We start from the raw sequence: 25414 nt of genomic DNA on the forward strand, positions 1-25414 counted from the left end.
TACAGCTTTACCTAATAATTCTAGCCTATGAATAATGCTTTTCCTATAATATATGCCAGTTCTCGTGTTGGGAAATTTTATAAAATTACCCATTTTCTCTTTGCATTAGTTTGCTGCTGACACTGTAACAAATTACCACAAACTTAGTGGCTGAAAACAATGCATATTTATTTTCTTGTAGTTCTGGAGGTCAATAATTCACAATCATTTTCACTGGGCTAAGGTCGAGGTGTCCTGGGGCTGGTTCCTTCTGGAGAGAATCTATTCCTTGCCTCTTCCAGCTTCTAGAGGCTGCCTGCATTCCTGATTCCTGTCCTTCCTTCACCTACCCAGCTAGCAATGCAGCATCTTGCTTCTGTTATTGCATTGCCTTCTTCTTCTTTATGCAAATCTCCCTCTACCTTCTACTTCAAGAAAACATGTGATTGCATTTATGGCCCATTGAGATAACCCATAATAATCTCATGTCAGAATTCTTAATTTAATCATGCCTGCGAAAGTCTGTTTTTGCCATATAAGGTAGCATTCATAGGTTCTAGGAATTAGGACCTACATATTTTGGGGAGATGTTGTCCAGCCCACCACACCCTTCTCTATTTAATTTCTGTACTAAATCTATGATGCTTTCTTAATAAAAATGTCTTAAAATATGTATAAAACATTTATTTTTATTGATGCTGTTTGCTTTATTTTAAAGAATTAAAGAATTTTAATAAAAAACAAATTATATTTTCACAGAAATTACAAAGTTTTATCAAGTTGTCACCTCCAAAATCTCCTGACTCTGATCCCTTGTGGTGGTATTGTGGAAGACTGTGGCAGGTCAGGGGTGGAGAGACAGTTGGTTTGGTCAGCATACTCTTCACACCCCAGGATACAGCAACTGAAACTGGTAGAATTTATTTCATTCTGCTCTGACACTTCTCCCCTTCTGCAAGCTTTTTTGTTTATGGAAGATGAAAATGTTAAAAACAGAAAACACACGTTTACTCAATTTCACATTCCTGCTTAGACTGATACATTGTTCTTAATATGCTGCACCCTCTAAAATGTCCATCTGTCAGGGTGCCTGGGTTGCTTAGTCGGTTAAGTGTCCAATTTCGGCTCAAGTCATCATCTTCTGGCTCATGAGTTCGAGCCCCACATAGGGCTCCGTGCTGAACAGCTTAGATCCCGGAGCCTACTTCGGATTCTCTGTCTCCCTTTCTCTCTCTGCTTCTCCCCCACTCACTCTCTTTCTCTCAAGAATAAATAAACAAAAAAATTGTTTAAATGTTCATCTCTCTCATCTGTGCTGGTTCCTATCCTCTGAAATCTCTAGTAACTCTTTCCCTCGCTGATAGCACTTTCTTAGCCTTCCAGATTACCCAGGGAATCCCTGTCTCAGGGAAGTGTCTATAAGCCCTTCCCACGTGACCTCCACATACACGGCCCCTTCAGCTATCACTCATCATCTGATTTACAACTACTTATTTTCTGGTCTCTCTTCTCCCCTAGGTTGTGTGCTCCATAAGGGTAGGAACCGTGGGTGTCCTTTAGATTGTAACATGTAACATTCTACCCACCCCAGAGTTGGTGTTCACTAGATGTGTGCGAATAAGTAAAGGCTCACTCAACAATTGTGTGCTGACTAAATGGATGAAGTTTCCTTTACCAGTGAGTTTACTAATTTCACTAACTTTTCTAACATCACAAATTTTGACACATGCACATTCCATAAAGTATGAGGCATAGTGAGAAAATGGGGAGAGTTTTTCACTTATCAGTGTCGATATTATAAAAACAGAAATATGTAAAATATTTTGGGGGTAGAATCATGTGGATCAGATCATACATTGGCACCTGAATTTGTGGTTCTGGCCAAATGGGACAAATATGCATCAATATCCTTCTGAAATCAGTGTCAGTAGGTCATATAGTTTCTACTTAAGAACTCTGACAAAGGAGGTGTATATATATATGTATATACATATACATCTGTGTGTATATACACACACACGCATAGATGTATTTATTTATACATATGTATTTATTTATGTTTATATACACACATATTTTAAATATATATTTATGTATTAAATATATTTTAATTTATTTTATGTTTACATAAGATATTATATAATATATAAATATATAATATATATATGATCTTTGTAGACTCTCAGAATATTGAAACTGTGAGGACTACAGAAATCATTGATTTTACTGTGTGTTACTTTTTAAAAATTTTTTGAATGTTTAAATTTATTTGAGACAGAGAGACAGAGTGTGAGTGGGGGGGGTGGGCAGAGAGAAAGAGAGACACAAAATCCGAAGCAGCCTCCAGGCTCTGAGCAAGCTGTCAGCACAGAGCACCAAGCAGGGCTCGAACTCAACAAACCGTGAGATCATGACCTGAGCCGAAGTCGGAAGTTAACCGACTGAACCACCCAGGGGCCCCAGTGTGTGTGTTACTTTTAAGATGAGGACAGGTGTATGTATGCCTGTAGAGGTATTGATCTGCCCCAAATCATAGAGTCAAACCTGGGACTGGAATCCAGCCCTCCTGCCCAATGAGTTTATCGCTATCTCTACTATGCCATAATATAGTAATTTAAACACAGTTTTCAAAAGTCAGGAGGTCTTCCAAAATTCTAAACCAGATCTATCATTTGCCTTTTTCTCATGATGAGAAGCAGTGAAAAGAAAACTAGATTAGGATCACCTAACTTGGATATGTTGATGGAGGTTTTTTGTTGCAGCCCCAAAACATTGTAGAATGGCACCTGTAAGGCAGATGCCGCCTCTGCTGTGGATTGGGGGCTGCAGAATTCGGAAGCCACCTCTGCTCTGAACAGGAAGCTGCTGAGTTAGAAAACTGCTTGACAAATCAGGAAGTTGCCACCATGACTGCTGGCTCCAAAATCCTGCTGGGGATTGGCTCACACCAGAGCATCCGAACAGCAGTACCTAAATCATATGCGGAATCTTTGCTCCATAGGAGTCTGGGAAATGGTGTTTTAGTATGAAAGAGAGGCCCACACTGGTTTTAATCTTTCTTGGATGATGATGGGACAAATTTAACCTCTGTGACCCCCAAATAAGACGATGGATATGAGAGCAGTTTGTCACAAAGAACTTGCAAAATGCCAGTTATTTAGTGTCATTCCCCAGGCCGTTGTGCCCTCCTAGTTATTCCTACTTCTTTTAGCCTATGTGGCATGCTAGTGGGATGAAATACAACTATCTTACTAGAATATCACTCACTTATTCAATCCCTGAATATATCTGCCCATGAAAATAGTACAAAAGGGAATGGGGAATATGATATCTTTAGCTTGGACTTATTTCCATGGCTAAGTTTAGAAAAGCGTTTTAATGAGTCTTCTTGTTAGCAGGCTATAGCTTAATGCCATTTGGCTCTCCCTGAAGACTCTTCTAAAATTATTCCTGATCTTGGGACTTATTTTACTTTAAAGTAAGCGGACATGCTCTGAGTCTTGTGCTGGTTTATTAATTGGAATGAGTGACCGAGAAAACTTGGCTGGTGTCGTTTGGCAAAATTTGGGGCTATTAAAAACATTCTGAAAACCACATTCAGAATCTAACTTGCTGGCCTGGGAAAATTGACCCCCCACTCTTCACTCCCCGTTTTCCAGTGGTTGCACTGTTTTGTGTCCTCCGTGACCCAATTCAGCTTGATCTCAAGTTGCTACCCTTCTTCTCACTGGCCTTCCGCTCACTTCCCACAATCTTTGCCGTGACCCCACTCTGTTGTTTTTATTTCCAAGCCTATGAAATAAAAATGTAAAGTACTTTCCTACATATGTTCTTTAAGTTCTCTTGGATAATGAGCCATCGTTATTGTGGGTGAGAAAGATGATCACTGATTCATTTTGTGGGGGAAACATGATACAAATTAATTTTCAGTATTGGCAGGTATTTGTACTTACACTTCCCTGTGCTTAAAATAATATTTCTTGCCATTTGAAAAATGAATTCAATATTATGATTTGTAAATATTGCTTATAAGAATTATAAAACTTTCTATGAAATGTAGGCTATCTCAAGTGTGACTGCATAGTGGTGGTAACTCAAACTGTCTCCAACGGAGCTCAGGTCGTTGGGCAACCTCTCTGGTCTTCCATTTTCCTATGGATAAATCAAGATGAGTTTCATCTCCAGCAGTCTAACATTTCTATGAGCAGATGAATGTTTAGCTACCCGGCTTAAAAGTGATGGCTTGCCTACCTCACTAACCTATCCCAAAATAAGGATCTTAGGATATGGGATTAAAAAGTGCATTACTGAATTCACTTCTCTATTTTTTTCTCTTCCTTCTTCCATCTCTCTCTTCTCCCTGCACTAATAGATTTCAAGAGGAAAGAACAGACCCTGAGGGGTTGTCTTTCTTTACATGACCAGAGCTAGAGGTGGACACGGTCATTAGGAGGGAACAGCGGAACTATTTTTGAGCGTTTCTTTTCCATAAAGGAAGTTAACAGGACGCACCTCACCGGGACAATGTCAACAAGGAAAGTTTTTACTTTCTTCCTTAGCCTGGTTGCTCATGATGAGCAGTTACATATTCAAATGAATCTGTCAGGGACAAGAGTCTGGTGCTTGAGTTCCTGCTCGGCCCGATGACATTGATTTGTGAGCATAATGCTCGGCTGCGGGATGTGTGACAGATAAATTTTATCAAAATTAAGGCACAATTAAACATTTCATCTTCCTAATTACTGGCTGTAGATTCAGCCTGATGACCATGTGCTGTAAGAAATCAGCGACCATTACACATTTTAATGGAGCACAGCTGTCTTACAGCTTGGTAATATTTGCACAGTGCCACAGAACTGTAATTTATGATAAAAAGAAAAAATGTGTATTGGCGCTTTTTTGCCAAAATAGATTAAGGATTCATATACTTTAATGAGATTTGGACCTAGTCTTGGATTATCGTTATAAATGATTTATGTGCATGTTGGTGGACTCCTGTAGTTCAGAGTTGATTTGTGTTTTGGTCTACCAATATGTAATTCAATATCTATTCTTGAGCCAATACCCATCACTTTCCCCCTTTTCCATTTCTTTTGCGTCTTACATTTCTTTCACCTCTCACAAGGAAGGACAGATGGGAAGGGAACAAAGCAGAAAGGCAATGGCGGGAAGGCAGGAAGGACCTTGTTGAAAACAACTGTAGCTTCTTAAAAATTCATCGGGAGCAAGCTGAGGGAAGGGTGGAGGTGCCCTGACTGCAGGAACAGAGGCCCACGTGGACCTGTCTTCACCAGCCCTGGCCTCACGTAGGGACACAAAAATCCACGGCTTAGTGGGTGGAGCGGCAGACAGGCCCACGAGGACCAAACCAACCCTGACTGCAGAACTGATCTTTGCTCTTCTGAGAGGAGAGGTGACTGACAATTAAACCCTCCTCTTCTGTTCCTTCATCTGTGATGGAGGGAAAGGCTCTATCCCCTTTCCTGAGACTCCTGAGAGCACTGAGGGAGACTTCCAGTTAGTTATTACTGTAAAAGGCAACGTGGCAGTGCTAGTCTCCTCACTACTACCACCGTAAGGACTTCTGGGCTGTGAGTTTGGCTCCACTTCCTGTTAACCACCGTTGCTGTGTGTCTCTTTATTACCATTCTTACTGGAAGAACACTTCAGCATGTTTGATGAATGAATTGCTGTGAACAAATTGGTCACCAGTAGGGTCATGAATAGTCAAAAATGTACACGGAGATTCTATATAAATTGCTAGTGCGTGGTGCATAGCTGTTGTGAATAAATTGGGGAACAAATGTAAATTTTGGTATCTGACTGGTGATTATTATGATGATTAAATTTGTCCAGGTAAATTGATGGCACATCTCCAATCCTTCTCATGTGCAGAGGATGCACACCTCTTCAGAAGGATTTCTTTTCAGAAAGCACACTGTGGATGAGAGAAAAAGGCAAGATACCAGAATCTACATGAATCTGCTCAATTTAGGTGTTAACTTGCCTACTGAAAACAGAGAACATACCCTAATGAATTCAGAAGGCCTATATATATATATGTAACAGGGAAAGAAGAGCTCATCATTTTATCATCCCGATCTTCTCCAGGCTTGATTTATTTCGGCACTCATATGCTGGAATGTTTCATACTGTACCAGGTTGCATATGCTTGCACACTAATTCTCAATTGCCGTATGCAGTTTGTGACAACCATCTGCTTCGACCTCCCTTTGAGTTCTTTCTCCCACTCAGCCCAGCTGAAGTAAAAATATGGACAGAAACAACTTCTGCAGGGAAATGAAAAAGTTAATAGGAGAGTTAAAGTTACATTGTGTATCTGCCTTTTGCATGGATGTGCTCCTGCAACTTATGCTCCACTTATCAAATATTTCTGCAATGCAAAGCCTGACACTTAGCAGAAAGCTGTAAAGAATGCCATGTTTCTTCTGACAGTCTTGGCTGTGGAGGAAAGGTAATAATAAAATACATACATCTAGTGCACATCTCGATGCTGGAGCCCACTAGCACTGCTCCCTAGCCTAGACCTACAGTATGTAGCACCTTGTCACATACCAGAGGACGAAGGGGGAGGGGAGGAAGGAAGAAAGAAGCAAGCATATTTGGAAAATGCCTGAAAAAAATCAACAGCGCATTTTGGAATTTGACTTGAAGAGGAGGGTTGATATATATATCCTAAAAATTATTGAATGAGGGCATAGGAGAAAGAACTTCCATAACAACAGAGCTCAGATCCCATGTCTTTTTGCATGGAGCATGAAAGGAGAAATAGGACAAGGTGTCTGAGAATTTTATACATGTGTATTTGTGTTTGAGAGATTAAAAAAAGAGAAATGCTTGAGTTATTAGAAAACACACTACGGTCATGAAAGTGATTGTATTTATTGTACTTCATCAGATCAAAGGAACCACCAATTGTATTGGACCCGATCTCATGAATGCTGAAAGTTGAAAAAAAAATTATGTCTTAAAAACAATGAGAAGTTCGATATCTCTATCTATATATGTATATGTAATTCTAAATCCACATCCATATCTGTATCTCTCCCCAAATTGATCAAAGTATGGTATCTCGGTCTTCCGTACTGTGAGCATATGTCTGACTCTAAGAACAAAAGAAAAATGACCTGGAGACCGTAAGACAAATTATGGTATGGGAAATTTATGGGAGAAGAAGAAGGAGAGAAGAAATAGGAGGATGGGAATGGAGGAAAGAAAAAACTGGGTACATATAGAGAGGACTAGAGAAGCAATCTGAAATAATGCTGTCACGCTAGTATTCGGAAGACCACCATCACAGCCTCTGTGTTCCAAAATCATTAATATTACTACAGGAAAAGCACAAAGTGAGAACATGAAATGAAATTGGCAGATAAAGAAAAAAATGTCCTGGATATAGCACTGATGAATTTCAGATGGAGTCAGATATAAAGCCTGGTGAATCATTACTAAAATGGGCAAAATACAAGTTCAGTGTGTTCTCTTAGCGTCTGAACCACCAGATTCTGTCTAAATATAATTGATTAATTCTAAAAGCCACAAGACACGCAAATATTATTTGTTGCGTTTTACCTTTTCCTTCAAACTTAGATGGTCTATCGGAAGAATTTCAGTTGAATATGTCAGAACCAGATTATGTAATTGGGGTATATTGCCTGACAATTGTTGAGAGAAATTTAAAATCCTTTTGAGACCTCCAAAGGGAATAATGATCAATTAGTAATGATTTAGAACATGGGCTTTGGAATCAGATGGACTGGGTTAAAATTCAGCCTGCCTGCCATTTTTAACATATGAACTTGAGCCCCAGTTTCTCTATTTGTAAGATGGCTGACTGAGAAGAGCACCTACCTCACTGTTGTTAGGATGAAGTGAGAACATATATGCAAATCACCAGCACACTGTTTAGTACATAATAAATACTCAATTAATGATAGTTGTACCTATTGCTATTGAAAAGTCTGGAGGGAACAGATGATAAAAGCTTCATGGGCAGTGGGAAGGAAAATGACCATGGACAGTTTGTGGTGGATGGGGCACTGAGTTCTTTCATGGGCAGGTAGGGGCATGAGATGTTAAATTTGCTTAGTTGAGAAAATGTGATCTTCTGTTATCATATGATGATGAAGCCTAAATATAAAGATTACACACACCACCGATTCTTTGGCAAATATTCTATGAAACCACAGCACACGGTTCCATTTCTGGAAATATAATTCCTTCTCTATTGAACTGGAATATTTTATGAAGGCTGAGATTTGCTACCTTTGTTTGATTAATGCTTGAGGTCAATTTGAAATGTGTGTGTGTGTGTGTGTGTGTGTGTGTGTGTGTGTGTGTATTACATATTTGAATACATAGGTATATATAGTTCCTAATATTAAAAAGACTCCTGTAATTTGGATTTTCAAAGATAGTCTCTGCTTTGTTTCTCTTAGTTTCTTCCAGAAACAGAAAGACTTGATCACTCTCATTTTTATTTTCAGCTAACTGGTTTCATCTACTTTGATTTGTGTTATGCAGCAGAATTTTTGGATGCCAGATGTCTAAAACACATAGGTTAAAAGCAGGTCAGTTTCAACTCAAGACTATCATTTTACAGTTTAGTGAATATATTTACAAATTCCATAGTAACAAGCCTGTTGACACTGGCACAGTGAAATTATTATCCTCAACAAATAATCCAGTACAAAAGTGTTTTCTTCAGACCCTGTGTGCCTATCAGTCACTGATGAGAGCCCAGCACCTGACGATAGGGCTTATGAAAGTTTGAAGTGGAGGAAGAGGAGCTGTAGCTTGGGGCTCTTGTTAATGACTCCCGCGTCCTCACTCTGCAGCCAAGCCTGGCAAAGTCCACAAGAAACAGCAGGGCTTAAATAGCTCACTGCTAGTCCTAGCAGGGTTCTTGTCAGTCAGATATATTCACTGCATACCTATTGTGTGCAGAACGTAGCGTTTCACTTGCCAATTCAGCACTGAGAGGTTGGTTTAGCCCTTTTTATCTTTATGACCTGCAGACTGGTAACAGCATTTCTAGCAGTGTGTTCATTTTAACAATAATTTATTCCAATAAAACAAGGTGGATGTTCCCTAGATATGGACACCATATGCCCTGAATTTTCTGGGCTAATCTTGATTTCATGTAATTTTATTTTCATTACAATAAAGGCAATTAGTGAAATACATAATGAAATGTGATTTCAATTTTTTATATTATTCTGAGACTTCATATAATGAATTGGCATATCAGGAAAAAAATATTTTGCTAGATTACATGTATGGATTTCTTTGGAAAATGTGGTTACTGGGTAGGTCATGGTGATCCTTATTTTTACTTCTTGAACAAAAACCATGCTCTTTCAGGAGGGTGTTCTAGCACCTATGTAAACCTTTGGCTCCACTGATGACTTCCCAGCTCTTCCGTTTCCCCTTCAAGGAACATTAAAGGCTGTATTCTGATATAGCCATGGATCTTAACATCTGTTAAGAAATTTTAGGTTTCAAGTAATAGAGACACCAGCTTAAACTGACATAAAAATACGGGAGATTTATTAGGTCATATACTTGAAAAGGTAAGTCAGGGCTGGCTGTAATTGAGGCTTAACTTGGAAACTCATATAATGTTGTCCAGGACTGGTTTTGTCTCAAGTTTCCCTGTCCTTTGTGTTGACTTCATCCTCAGATTCCACACAGGGCCGTGGATAGCCCTCAGTTACCTTCAGCGTCTCAAAATGGCCCTAGCAGTTCTAGACCTTTCATCTTTACTCCTCACTGGCAAGGAAAAGAAAGATTTCTTTTGGTAGCATCCATGAAAGAACTAATTTCAGTACCAGAAACCCTAGCAAACCTTTCTTCTGGTTCGTTGGTTCTGCTTGGGTTCTGTGTCTTGTCATCAACCGATTAGGTCCCACTTTAAAATTTGGGGTGAGGTCAATCATATCTATGCCATGCCATGTGATTAAAAATGGTTCCTCCAAAACAAAATTAGGGAGGGGAAGGATGCTGGAAAGAATGAAATATCAAATGTCTACTATAAGGCTCTGTGTTTGTGCATACCGTTAAAACACAATTTCCTAGAGTAAAAGAGCAATTTGCAATGCAAAGCAGTCAAATCATATTATCTGTACATGTTGAGTGGTCAGCCAGACTCACACACTGGCTGAAAGGTTGGTTTTTTTGTTGTTTTTTTTTTTTTTTTTTTCTGAAGACGAGGCACATAGTTCATAAGGTGAAATTTCATGCCTGACACAGAGTGTTGCACCCAGGAGATGGGCAGGTTTACTCATATTTAGTCAGAATTACAAATAGATCAAGAAACTCCAGGTCGGCAGAACAAAGAAATATAATAATATCAGTATTTCTCTTAAAAAGCATGGGAATTATGAGGATTCCAGAGGCCCTCAGATCATGGAACAAAGAAGAACATCCTAGAATTATGAAGCTAAGGTGAAATCCTGAATATGCTGTCTCCTAAACTTACTCCACTATAAGAATTATCTGGGGGAACTTGTTTAAAACACAGATGTTCGAGTTCCACCCCAAACTTTCTGAATCAGTAGCTCCAGGGGAAGGGCCTAATAATCTGTATTTTCAAAAGCAAGCAAATTGGGAAACATCAATTTACTCTACATCTCCCACTCATCTGTGAAAATCCCATAAATTTGTATTAGAACAGGGAGGATACTGCTTGCAATTGCCTCATTTATTCATTCAGCAAATATTTATTTTACATTTATTCTGTTCTAGATACAATGCTTCTAGGCAGTAAATATACAGAGTATAGTCAGATAAAGCCTCTGGATTCATGGAATTTATGGTGTTATAGGGAACACAATTAATAAATTAGAATTACATAGACACATGATTACTACAAAGGGGAATTATAGACTGCTTGAGGAATGATTAGGAGAGCTAGTGTCATCAAGAGAGCCTTAACTACTTACCCATTGGTGTTTTCACGCATATGAGATACAACTGAATGTCCAGTAGGAGATGACAAACATGAGAACGAGTCCAAGATAGACCACACTCCACTGATGACCAGGGAAGCAAACTGGCCAGATCATGTAAGTATAAGAACATCATGGAAAGAGATCTTGAGGAAACACCCTCATCACTGGTGTTTATTCTATCTTCATACATCTCCCGAATGTTTACTTAAACTGAGAGGTGAAGCTGTTTCCTGATCTCAAAAACCGAATTCCTAGAACCAAGGGATTGCTGATTTTACTACCTTCAGCACTTAACAATGGAGAAGTCAAGCTCATGCATATAGAGTTAGATGTTGGTGCTGTGTGCTTGTAAAGAGCTTTGCAATTTAGTCAATTTAATCAAATAGATAAAACTTGCCTTTGTCATTTCTCTCACATGCAATTTGAATATCAGAAAAGATGAAATCAGAAGATGTTCTGTCACTTGCATTCACAAGAATGGAAGACTTTCTGTCCACTTTTCTATTACTGTTTCAGTGTGGCCATTCAGTAACATGTGAAACAGTGGTATTACAACGCTTCTTTTGTAAATGAGAATTACTGTTGGGATGTATCACAAATTTTCATTTGGGGGGGGGGCGGGGAGAGGGGCAGAGGGAGAGGGAGGGGAAGAATCTTAAGCAGGTGCCATTCCCAGTGTGGAGCCCGATTGGGGTTCCATATCACAACCATGAAATCATGACCTGAGCTGAAATCCAGAGTGGAAGCTTAACCAGCTGAGCCACCCAGGGGTTCCCCAAGTTTTCAGTTTAAATACCAAATTTTTATTTCTGAAGATTGTTGATTCAAATCACAGAGTAGTAATGAATATTTTGACTTTCTGAATATACTTTCAGCTCTGAATCTGGTATAGAAACTGCAATTCTATTAATTCTATTATGTTGATATTTAAATGTTGTCTAGTAAAAATGCTATATGTAAGGCAAAGGAGTAAAAATATCAGGTGATTCTTTATAACACACAGATGAAAATCTATGGTGTATTAATTTCAAGTTGATAGTCCAATATGGAAAATTCTTGTCTTACTAATACCCAGGATTTTAAGATTGTGTTACTTTTATTGAAAACCAGCTTCTTGTTTTCCTCCAAAGTAGTTTATTGTGTAAACATAATGTATTGTTTGGCTTAGACAGGATTTTTTAAAAGTATCAAATTTATAAAATGCTGCTTTGAGACTGAATTGCACTGGTCAATATTGCCGTGATTTCCTGGCATCTTGGAAATCTAACTCAAGATTCATTATAAAATACTTGTTACTAAGACTAAGTTTGTGTCTTTGGAGTAAGAGCCCAATGGCCATAAAACCAACTCTTCTGTATACACAATTAGTTGCTTGTTTTTCATAAGTATGTTTTGAATTTTGCCTACATGAAGCTGAAATATCTTCAGGAAAATTAAAAATTCAATTAACAAATCAATATTTTAATTTTATAGCCTAGGCATTTGGAAATACAGACTGCTGGGACTTTTGTTGATGATGCTATTGTTGCTGTTGCTGTTTGGTTGATTTTTTTGGTTTCCTTCCAGATGTTTTACAGCATAAAGATAGCCATAGAAAATCCATTCTTAAGTAAATGGACACGTTTCTCTTCCTTATTATATAGAGGAGATAAAGATGACTGTAATCAGTATACTTGTTGGCAACTACATAATAATCTTTTGTTTGAGTTATACCTGGCTTAGAGGCTACAGTATCAGCATAATGAGATAGAATTCTTGAGGGAAATCCTTGGGGGGAAAGTCAAAAACAAAAACAGGAAAACAAAATGATTGTCCACTTATGATACTGGGTATTTTGGGGGATTCAGATGGTGTGCTGTTTGTCAGGCAAGAGAGGATAGGCAATGAGCAAAAGAAGACATAATTACAGAATGGAGAGACGGAGACCTGATCACATCATTTGAATTCTTAGATCCAGCCATGCTACATGCAACTTTTGACTTTCCATATTTATTAACCAATAAATTTCTTTTTTTAAAACTTATGTTACATTGTGTTTTATTTCTGGCAATTGTAGCCAAAAGTCCCAACTTATATATCAGGTGTTGAAAAAAAATGGTGCAAAGTTCTATTTGTGGTTATGAGAGAATAAAAATATAACACCATGTTATCTATTATTCATGATCTTTAGTAGCAATATTATAAGTTTTGATAAAATGATATTTCTTATGAATTGAAGGTGGGTTCAATTAGAAAGTGGGTTAGGGCTGATAACAGTTTTACTGAAGGCAAAATAACAAACTAAGATAAAGTTTTTATGCCTTTAATTTAATAACTACTTTTGTACTTATATGGTATAGGAGGCTCTGCCATAGCACATTCTGCAAACCCTCTTTAGAAGAAAAAGACAAATGAGGAGAATTCACTGTAAAATGTATTATGGTGGTTTATTGTGTTTAATAGAGTCAACCTGATGTCCCAAACCTTCTGCCTTTATAACACAGATGACCATAAGTTCAGTAAGTTCTGTTAACTAACACATAGAACTGTATATTATACGACTGGGGAATGTTGCTATAAAAAAAGGAAATTTAAAGATTTGGAGCACTAGGGGCACCTGGGTGGCTCAGTCAGTTGAGGGTCCAACTGTGGCTCAGGTCATGATCTCACGGTTCATGAGTTCAATCCCCGTGTTGGACTCTGTACTGACAGCTCAGAGCCTGGAGCCTGCTTCGGACTCTGTGTTTCCCTCTCTCTCTCTCTGCTCCTGCTCTGCTCACACTCTTTCTCACTCTCAAAAATTAAAAACATAAACATTTTTTGAAAAAAATTGGAGCACTAAACTATCCATAAAATTATTGAATAATTCTAGATAACTGAGGCCTTGCAGAAAGATGACAAATTTTAATGATCCTTAAGCAAGAAAAAGACATTTGATATGTGGGAAAGATTGTAGACTCCCTGGAGTTTAAAGACATGTTTCCTTCTGGTTTATTGTCTATTGCATACCTGAGGCAAACGCAGTCCACATTTTAGCCCATTGTTTCCTGACACCTGTGTCATTGAGTGAAAGTTTGTACTTGTACTTTAGTTAAATGCTTACTATAAATGAGACATACTTCTACTTTGTACCTTACTGATAAATGGACTTTGTTTTCCATACCAAACTTTACCTCTAAGCATTCACTTCTAAACCATCGCCACCATAGGTTAATCTCTGGCACCAAAGATAAGATAGAAGGTGCTCAGATATTTGAGATATGATAGGGAGCCACTTACAGATTCCAGTACTCAGTCGTTGGACAATTTCTTCTGACCTGATAAGCATGCTTTCCTATAGGAGACTGCATTTTCTTTTTTCTGATTTTTTTTCTTTTTCTTTTTACATGCCAGTTTAACATACAATGTTACATTAGTCTCAGGTGTACAATATAGTGATTCTATATATTACTCAGAGCTCATCAGGATAAGTATCCTCTTAATCCCGTCACCTCTCTTACCATCCCCTCTCCCCACTTCCCTTCTAGTAACCATCAGTTTGTTCTCCATAGCTAAGAACTTTTTTGTTTGTCCTTTTTTTCTTTGTTTGTTTGTTTTGTTTTTTAAGTTCCACATATTATTTAGCATTATACCCTTTAGATCCATCCATGTTATTGCAAATGGCAAGATTTCATTCTTTTTCATGGCTGAGTAACATTTTATTGTATATACATACCACATCTTCTTTATCCACTCATCTGTTGATGGATATTTGGGTTGCTACCATAATTTGGCTATTGTAAATAATGCCGCAATAAGCATAGGCATACATGTATCCCTTCGAATTAGTGTTTCTGTATTCTTTGAGTAAATACCCAGTGGTAGAATTACTGGACCATAGGGTAGTTCTATTTTTAATTTTTTGAAGAACCTCCATACTGTTTCCCACAGTGACTGTACCAGTTTGCATTCCCACCAAAAGAGCACAGGCGTTCCTTTTCCTCCACATCTTTGCCAACAGTTGTTGTTTCCTGTGTTTTGTTTTTTTTTTATTTTAGCCCTTCTGACAGGTGTGAGGTAATATTTCACTGTGGTTTCGATTTGCATTTCCCTGATGATGAGTGATGTTGAGCATCTTTTCATGTGTCTGTTGGTCATCTTTGGATGTCTTTGGAGAAATGTCTGTTTATCTCTTCTGCCTGTTTTAAACTTTTTTGGGGGGAGTTGAGTTGTGTAAGTTCTTTTTTCATTTGCATTTTATTCATTGCTTATGTTGCATATTCAAACAAATACAATAAACCTCATTTTAAAAACGTAAGGCACATAAAAGTCTCTGTCCAAGGTCTATATTATTTTTTAAATTCCTGTTGGCTAATAAAGATATTCCCACTACAGAACTGGAGCTATCTAGAAATGCACATGATAAACTTTTTGCATGCAGGATACCTGAAATATTATTATATCTTACCTCATGACACAATTGAACAGTCTCAAATCAAATGTTTGTATGTGAATAATGATTATAACTATTGTTGTTATTTGCAAAACCTTAATCAGCTTATCCACATATGTACAGTCAGGTCCCCAAATGTTAACTATATAAAATCTAAAGGAAGAATAGTATCTACCTGCATCTGTGTTCCATTTCTTTAAAGGGAGATTTGGCATTTTTAGTCCTCCTTCCATGAGTCATGTACTTGCAAAGGCCAATGTTATACAGTGCTGAAGACCATGGATAGATACTGCTCATATGACACCTGAATCCAGCCATCCTGATCCATATCATAACACCTGAATATATCTGTCAACCCCTGCAAGATGATGCAGCCCTTGATGAAGTCATCAAGGGCCCCCATACTTGTATGTCACGCTTGTGGATGGAGATGTCGTGAAACTGGTCAGAGGGCCCATACACTGAAAGTGCTTGCTTGAGCTCTTTCTTGTCAACCATCCTAGAGTGGTCCCTGGCCGTAAGTGTGCAAGACATTCTGCCAGTCTGTGATGTATTTCCAGATAACAGTGAACTCGCTGAAGGTCACACCAGCCTTGTTCTCTTGGTCAAACAGGTCATCGACCTGACAGTCACTGAATTCAGTGGAGTCCATGTGCCATTGGATAGTGCTTGCTGAAGTTCATTGTCCAGCATCAGTTGGCTCCTATCTTTGTCAACCCTCTGGGAACCCTCTGGGAAAGCTCTGATCTGTCAGCACTACACCTCTGGCAGGGCGGGACGGAAGGACAGCAAGGGTAGGCGGTCATGGACCCAGGCATGGTTGGGATGAGACATGGGAGAAATTTTACATATTTTAAATACTAACCCTGTATTGGACATATCATTTGCAAATGCCTTCTCCCATTCAGTAAGTTGCCTTTTTGTTTTGTTGATGGTTTGTTTGCTGTGCAGAAGCTTTTTTATTTTGGTGTAGTCCCGATAGTTTATTTTTGCTTTCGCTTCCCTTGCTTCAGGAGACATGTCTAGAAAAATGTTGCCACTGCCAATGTCAGAGAAATTACTGCCTGTGCTCTCTTCTAGGATTTTTATGGTTTTAGGTCTCACATTTAGGTATTTGATCCATTTTGAGTTTATTTTTGTGTATAGTATAAGAAAGTAGTCCACTTTAATTCTTTTGCATGTAGCTGTCCAGTTTTCCCAACACCATTTGTTGAAGAGACTGCCTTTTTCCCATTACATATTCTTGCCTCCTTTATCAAAGATTGACCATAAAATCGTGGGTTTATTTCCGGGCTCCCAATTCTGTTCCGTTGATCTATGATACCTATTTTTGTGCCAGTATCATTCTATTTTGATTACTACAACTTTGAAGTGTATCTTGAGATCTGAGATTATGATAACTCCAGTTCTGTTCTTCTTTTCCTTTTCCTTTTTTTTTTTTTAAGACACGTGTACTTATTAAGTGCTTCAGCTTGTCACATTCTTTTTTAAAAAAACTATTTATTTTTGAGAGAGAGAAAGAGTGCATGCTCACAAGTGGGGGAGGCGTAGAGAGAGAGGGAGACACAGAATCCGAAGCAGGCTCAGGCTCCAAGCTGTCAGCACAGAGCCCGGCCCCGGGCTTGAACTCAACAAACTGTGAGATCACGACCCAAGCTGAAGTCAGACACTTAAACTACTGAGCCACCCAGGTGCCCCTTGTTCTTCTTTTTCAAGGTTGCTTTGATTATTTGGGGTCTTTGTGGTTCCACACAAATTTTAGGATTATTTGTTCTAGCTCTATGAAAGCTGCTGTTGGTATTTTGACAGGGATCGCATTAAATCTGTAGATTTCTCTGGGTAGTAGGGACATTTTAACAATATTTGTTCTCTCAATTCATGAGCATGGGGTATCTTTCCATTTATTTGGGTCCTCTTCAATTTCTTTCATTAACGTTTTATGGTTTTTAAAGTTTGGGTTTTTCACCTCCTTGGTTAAGTTTATTTCCGGGTATTTTCAGTGCAATTGTAAATGGGATTATTTTCTTTTTTTTTAAGTTTATTTGTTTATTTTGAGAGAGAGAGAGAGAAGAGGCAGAAGGGGAGGGAAAGGGAATCCCAAGCAGGCTCCATGCTATCAGTGCATATCCCGACACAGGGCTTTATCTTACAAACAATGAGATCATGACCTGAGCCAAAATCAAGAGTTGGACGCTTAACCACCTGAGTCACCCAGGCACCCCAGGGTTATTTTCTTAATTTCTCTTTTTGCTACTTCAGTATTAGTATATAGAAATGCAACAATTTTTGTGTATTGATTTTGTATCCTGCAACCTTACTGAACTCATTTATCAGTTCTACCAGTTTTTTGGTGGGGTCTTTAGGGTTTTCTATATATAGCATCATGTCATCTGCAGATAGTGACAGTTTTACTTCTGTCTTACCAGTTAGGATGTCTTTTATTTCTTTTTCTTGTCTGCTGTGGGTAGAACTTCTAGTACTATGTTGAGTAACAGTAGTGAGAGTAGACATCCTTGTCTGGTTCCTGATCTCTCTTATAGTTGATCTATTTCCTCTGATTTTTCTTTTTTTTAAATTATTTATTTACTTTGAGGGGGGAGAGGGGAAGAGAAAGAGGGAGACAGAGAATCCCAAGCAGACTCTGCACAATGAGCATGCAGAGTGCGATGTGGGGCTCAAACTCAAGAAACTAAGATCATGACTTGAGCCCAAATCAAGAGTTGGACGCTTAACTGACTGAGCCATACAGGCACCCCTGCTTTTTGTTTTTAAAATCTTTTCTCTGCTTCTCATATTCGCATGCCCTCAGTTTCTTCTTTCTTACTGATAGTGTTCCTATTCATAGCTAACAACAAACCTCACCAATTTTTTATCAATTTTTGTTTTGTTCATCTGTTTATGTGTTTATTATTTCTACTGGCACATACTATAATTTTTATGATTATGATTATTACTGAAGTATGTGGTTAAATTTGACCATATACTGGTTATCAAAGTTAAAATTATTTAGAGAATTAGTATGAACCATATGGTGATGATGGTTTCCTCCACTGAGAGTGTCATGGGTAGAACTATGTCCACCAAAAGTTAACATGCTGAAATTCTAACCCTCCATACTTCAGAATGTTAACTTACTTGGAAATAGGGTTATTGCAGATGTCATTAGTTAAGATGAGGTCATCTGGAATAGGATGGACCCCTAATACAATGTGACTGATGCCCTTAAAAGAGAAATTTGGATATAGATATGCACATAGGGGGAATGTCATGAAATGAGTGGAGTTATGTTATCACAATCAAGGAAGTACCAGAAGCTAGGAGAGAGGTCTTCCCTAGAACTTTCACAGAGAGCATGACTCTGTCAACACCTTGATCTCAGAACTCTGGCTTCACAAAGTATGAGACAGCAAGTTTCTATTGTTTAAGTCACCTAGTTTGTGGCAGCTAGTTTGACCTCATTGTGGCAGCTTCAGGATAAGAAAGTGTACTGCTTGCACTCTGGGTGGGGATAAAGAAACCCATGCCTTGGCTGATGAGTATACCTTAGGCTTAGGAGCTGGTCCTCACAGGGTCATTTAGAATCTCTCTAGTGCTCCTCAACCACCTGGTAGGTGGAGACAGTTCTTGACTCAGTGGTCAAAAACAATAGAGTTCAAGGGCAGCATAGAGTTCCCAACTCTATGATTTAGCACTGATTTTCTGTTAAACTCTAGATTTAGCACTGATTTTCTGTTCTATGTACTGTCATATTTTACATATCTGTGTTTACAAACTCAGGGCATTGGTGAGTGACTCTTTCCCCTTCACTACTCAGTCTAAAATACGCTTTCACAAAGATGCCTGGATACATTTATAGTTTAGTGAGCCAAATAGCTTTGTTTTCTAAAGGTAGGTCAACTGAAAGAAGAGTTCAATACACTCTTTCCAGCCAATTAAATATTTTTGAAAATAGCTCTTTAGTTAGGCAGTTTAACCTAAATTTTCAGAGAAATAGTGAGTAAGCTTAAAAGCAGATTAATAAAGCAAATAAACCATTCATTATAATTAAAGACTTTATTGATTGAAACTTGACTTACATTGTTAACTTAATTATAGATTTTATTGTGGCTTGAGCAGAATGTTTTCTCAAATTGTTCTGACTTTCCCTAGTCATCAGGCTAACTTCTAGACTGCTTTTTTCCACCTTGCATGCATCAATACCAGATCTTGAATTAAAAGCGACACTAATGGTGATTGTTTATATCTATAGAATGCCTTCCAGTACACAAGGCACTTTATATAACAGAAGCTTTCCTAAACCATTTTCACATATACAGTCTACTAGATGAAGAACACTTTTCATTTATTTCTGGGCACACTGAGGACCAGGGACTAGTAGGCCCCTTGTCAGCAACCTGGTCACCTTTGTGCCCCACAGTGGAGGAATTTGTACCAAGTTCTCTGTGCCCTCAAAACTGTTTAAGTGAGGAGTACTTGTTATTGTAATTGTATGATTTAGATAAATGTTATATAAATCAGTGACATAGGAGTGCAAAAAAGAGAATTGTGTCTATAAAATCTAAATCTTCAGAAGGACCACAAAAGACAAATCACATCAAAAATCAATCTGTGGTGTGCCCGGGTGGCTCAGTTGGTTAAGCATCCGACTTCAGTTCAGGTCATGGTCTCATAGGTCATGAGTTCGAGCCCTGCATCAGGCTCTGTGCTGACAGCTCAGAGCCTGGAGCTTGCTTTCAGATTCTGTGACTCCTGCTCTCTTTGCCCCTCCCCTGCTCACACACACACACTCTCTCTCAATAATAAATAAAAAACATTAAAATTTTTTTTAAAAATCAACTTGAAATTGGTTGTGGAACAGACATCATACAAAAAATTGAGAGACAAATCTGGAAGAATTCTTCCCAGGTCGCTTTCAAATGCTTTAAATTGTTACTTTAACTTTAAAGACACACAATAGAAATCATAGACAATACACTTTATGAATGTTTCACCAAGGAAAGAAGATTCATCTTCAATGACACAGCCAGGCTATGGTTGGCAGAATAATATTCCCACCCCTATCATCAAAGTTATCCACATCCTAATCCTCCAACCCTGTGAGTATGTTACCTCATATGGCCAAAGGGGGTCTTCCAGATGTGATTAAATTAAGGATCTTGAGATGGAGAGATTATCCTGGTTTATCCAGTTTAATCCAATGTAATCCCAATGGTCCTTGTAAGTGGAAGAGAGATAGTAGAGTCACAGTCCGAGAAGGAGATGTAATGAGGGAATGAGGGAAACAGAGGCTGGAGGGGTGATTGCTGGCTTTGAAGCTGGGAAGGTACCATGAGCCAAGGAATGTGAGGGACCTCTAGAAGCTGGAGAAGGCAAGGAACAGATTCTTCCCTGAAGCCCCCATGGGAGGCTTCCCTGTAGCCCTGCAGCTCTACAGACACCTTGCTTTTAGCCCAGTGAGATCCATTTTGGACTTCTGACCTCCGGAATTAGAAGAAAAATTTTTTATCCTTTTAAGGCACTGTGCTTGTGGTAGCTTGTTACAGCAGCAGTAAGAAATTAATTCACATAATTTTTTGATAATTGTTTATCCACATATGTATAATAAGTGTACATTCATGTTTGAAATTAAAATTAAATCATTATAGTGTGTACGTATCACTTTTTAACAATTTCCAGTTTACCCAACTTTTTGGTTAATTGACCAACCACAGGCTCCAAATTTTTTTTTTTTTTGAGTGACAGGACTATTATTCTATGTGGTAACTCATTTTATCCACAGTTTTGTGAAGTCCATATCACAATTGCTTTCAAAGTTCTAGTTTTGTCTTTGTCTCTGGCTTTCTGATTGGGGTGGAGGAAGTCATTTAATTTTCTTCTTACTTTCATTTATGAAAACTGGGGGCTTGGACTTTTACACTCAAACAGTGTATGATTTAAAAACTTTCATCAAATAATCTCACTTATCTTCTCTCACCTGTTTAATTTGTAGCTGAAACCCTTGGGTTTATCTGTGCTTTAGCTCTGATTTAACTTGAAATTAAAGTCCGTGTGCTTCACAGCTGCTGGCTGCCCTTAACCAGGGACTTACAACTGAAATGTTTGAAGAACAGTGGAATCAAGAGACCAGGATTTCAGATCTGATTGACACTAACTAGCTGGGTGTCCTCTGACAAATCTTTTAATCTCTCTGGGCCTTAGTTTTCTCATTTATAAATTATGAAGTTGGAGTCAATAATTTTTAAAGTCTTTTTTAGCTTTACAATTCTATGACTCCATAATTTAATTCTAGAAAAATTCAGCTGTAAGAAATGCTAAATTTCTCATCAAGGTGGGAAGAAAAATATTGTGGTTTGTAGGATATGCATGCATGTTCCTGTATATTCCTATGAATATCTTTTCCAAGAAGTTGAAAACATGTATTTACATTCTGTAATTTACCTAATTTCCCCCCCCCCTTATCATACAAACCTAAAAACTACATTTAGACACAAATGCCTTTTTGTTGGAATGACCTTGTCTTAGCCATGGATACATGCTGCAAGACACAGCAAGTTCCCACTCGGTTATGGACATTGAGCTCAGTACTAGAAAAGCTCCAACATGTCACATAGGAGGAATCAGACTTCAAGACAGATCCATTCTAGTATTACCTGGTAAGTGCTGTCACAGAAGGTAGTACAAAATGCAGAATATGGGCAAGGGAAGAAGTGGTTAATCTCATCTGTAGTAGTGACAAAAAAGGTTTTTGCACCTTTTTGAACAAAGGCTTTTTGACCCACAAGATGCATCCTGAAGGTTCTAAAAAATAAAAAGCAAGTTTGGGGGTTGGGAGAGTATTTCAGTCATAGAAAATAGCCTGTTCCAAATGCAGGGGTGTGAAAGGCATGGCATAATTGGAAAAAAAGGTGAAAATTTCATCATGTTTAAATAGAGAGCAAGTGTGATAGAGGACTGGGAAAGTGCATAGAAGATAAGACAGAAAAAGTGCAAGCTGTTTTCTACCAAGCTAGAGGTGACAAGAAATCAGCAAGTGTCTTCCTGGTGAAATGACATGATCAGGTGTTATTTATAAAGGGATAATTCTAGGGACGCCTGGTGTCTCGGTCGGTTAAGTGTCTGACTTTGGCTCAGATCATGATCTCACCGTTCGTGAGTTCGAGCCCTGCATCAGGCTCTGTGCTGACAGCTCAGAGCCTGGAGCCTGCTTCAGGTTCTGTGTCTCCCTCTCTCTCTGCCCCTCCCCTGCTCACACTCTGTCTCTCTCTGTCTCAAAAATAAGTAGTAAACATTAAACAATTTTAAAAAAATAAAGGGATAATTCTAGCAGGTATTGGGCAGGTGCAGACTCAGTGCGGGAGGCTTTGTAGAAGGAAAGGGGAGAGGAAACTTCAAGAGATAGTGAACATTGAATTAAAGCAATGCTAGCAGCCATTTCAGAAAAAGAAGCCACTGGCTTTTATAAAAGGGTATTCTTTCCCAAAGCACTGCCCCCTACCCCAGCAAGGGCTTTCAGGTCACAGACCAAGTCTTAGTTTATTCTCCAGAACGGTACATGAAGAATATTTTACAATACAGAGCTCCTGACCATCAACACCGATAACACAAAACACATGTATTTTAAAAACACATGTAAACAGAATTTACAAGGATCAATGGATTATAAAGTGGTTTCTTATTCCCTCTCAAGGCTATGAATACATTGTGAAATCTAGGGCAGTTAAATACTGTATTTAAATTCGGATATGGTATTTACATATGTTACTTATTCTTTTTATAAAGATATGCCCTAGCGAAATTTAATCAGCCTTTGCAAGTTTATATACTGTGTCTGTTGGAAAAATATTTTAAATTAAGCTGTTGCTTTAACCTGACTAAATTGTTCAACCGACCTTACTGGCAAAGGGATGTATTAGAATCAGGTTTCACTACGAGTGACAGAAAATTCAAATAACAATGGCTAAAGCAGATAGAATTTTGTCTCCTAGATAAATAAATGTGGTATGTTAACACAAAGCTGGGAGTAGATAGAGCAGTCATCAGAAACTGAGGCTTCTTCTATCTTACTGCTCTGTCATCCTTAGTCCATGACGACCACTACATGATTCAAGATAGCTGCTAGTGCTCCAAGTATCATTTTCTCCTTTACCAGTAGGAAGGAGGAAAGAATGTAGACAAATGGACCTCTTGAAGGACTTCTCAGATCTCATGCGTGTAGCAAGGTTGGTGAAAAATATAATCATTATTCTAGATTGCATCGTTTTGACTAAAAATTGGAGAGTCTATAAGGAAGATGAGACAATATGTATTAAAAGATAACTAGCAGTCTCTGCTGGAAAGGGACATAGGACCGAGTGTGAAAACAAAGCAGGGTCAAAATTCATTGCTTTAGTAATCCAAATGATCATTTGGTGACCAGTTCCATAATCACAAAAAAAAAAAAAATTCTTGGTAGTTTGGATACAAACTGCCTAGGAGATACATCAGCTGGGAGATTGGGAACTGAATGGTTTAACTGTTCCAACTTTCTCATCTTGCTTATATATATGGCATATATTTTTCTAAAAAAATGACAGTGGGTTGGTATGGCAGTTTGTCTCCAAGATGGCTGCCATAAATTCCTTCCTTCTATATATATATACAGATGGAGAACTCTTAAATTATTTGTGTTCTTTGGGGAAAAGAGAGATGATTGGTGATTTATATTCTTTTGGTGTTAAATATTTTATATTATTACATCACCTAACACCCTTTCCAATACTCACTCACCAACCACCACCCTCCGTGGCACCCCTCCTTCTTCTAGACTGATGAACATCATGCCCTGATGCTATCCCAGGTGCCTGGTGTCACCAAGCTCTGCTCACTTCAAAGGACAATTGCTGTTCCAACACCATCTTCTTCCACTTCATACTCTCTGTTTCCCCCCCGGGGAAAAACCAAACATCTTATAAATAAATTGGCAATTCTGGATAAAGAAGTACCCATGTTTGATTGGTCATATCTGTCTCTTTCAGGTCATGTGTAAGCTTGTGCGTGGGCTTGTGCCCACCAGAAAGGTGTTAGTGACTCAAATCAGAGACTGGGGAGGCTGGTTATGGGACATGACTTTGGAGTGTCAGGGCCTCATAGTGCCCTTAAATAGTTTTTCATGAGGTAAGGTGGGGGTCACTTTCCTGCTTGAACATAGCGCTGGCACATATGTAACACCCTACAGATTAGGTAAGCGCTATTAGAATTTTCAAATGGGGAAGAAAAGTAAAACATTAAAATGAGAATTGTAGGTGTGGCAGTTTGTCTTCCAGATGGCTGCTGCCATCAATTCCTTCCCTCCCTGTAGGATCAAACCATCCCTTCATGGAGGGGTGGAGTCTGTTCCTCCCTCCCCATTGGATCTAGGCTGGACTTAGGGACCTGCTTGATCACTGAATGAAACCTGGCAGGTTCTACCTGGGCCTTGGGAATGCTTGCTTTTGAAAGGCTTATTAGGAGGAGAACAGATGTAAGAAGTGTGACTGTTCTGTGACCACCATGCTGTGAAAAGCCCAAGCTATGTGCAGAGGTCCTGGAGGAGGAGATTCTGGGTGGGGAATGAGGGACTGACTATGTGCATGAGGAAGCCTTCTTAGAAATGGATCCTCCAGACCACCCACCCCAGCTGAGACCACATGGATCAAGATAAACCATCCAGCCACACCCTTCTCACATTCCTGACCCACAAAATTGTTGAGTAAAATAAAATTAGTGTCTTAATCCCTTAAATTAATCCTTAAATCCCTTAAGTCCCTAAGTGGCATAAATAGATAACTGAAAAAGTAGGTTAAAGAAAGAATATAATACGGGGAAAGGGGGATGGAAGATAAGCAAGAGGTAAAATAAGGTTGAAGGATTCAAAAGAATGTAGAAAGCTGTGAAGTCTTTGGTATGAAGCTGAATTTCAATAAACGAGAAGGCCAGGTGATAGACAGCCGGATCCATAAAGACAAAGTAGAAGAACTGTCTAAGAAAAGTACGTTAACATAAAGAAAGACACTCCCAAAAGGAAAATAAGAGT

At 38.6% G+C, this 25414-nt stretch overlaps 1 long non-coding RNA gene and 1 pseudogene across 6 annotated transcripts in view; one reads left to right on the top strand and one right to left on the bottom strand.

Annotated features, from left to right (window-relative positions):
- Positions 1-25414, top strand: part of LOC113594681 (uncharacterized) — a 140147-nt gene that overhangs the window by 90299 nt on the left and 24434 nt on the right. For 3 of the 6 annotated variants that reach the window (XR_008292506.1, XR_003415101.2, XR_008292508.1), the window contains one exon: positions 8487-11579. This is a non-coding gene — a long non-coding RNA (uncharacterized LOC113594681). Of the gene's footprint in view, positions 1-8486; positions 11583-25414 lie in introns of those variants that run through there. The other 3 variants (XR_008292510.1, XR_008292509.1, XR_008292507.1) reach the window with 3 other exon arrangements.
- LOC128312784 (programmed cell death protein 6-like) lies at positions 15272-18666 on the bottom strand (annotated as a pseudogene).

The sequence above is a fragment of the Acinonyx jubatus genome, chromosome F2 (assembly GCF_027475565.1).
Source record: "Acinonyx jubatus isolate Ajub_Pintada_27869175 chromosome F2, VMU_Ajub_asm_v1.0, whole genome shotgun sequence".
NCBI classification, from domain to species: domain Eukaryota; kingdom Metazoa; phylum Chordata; class Mammalia; order Carnivora; family Felidae; genus Acinonyx; species Acinonyx jubatus.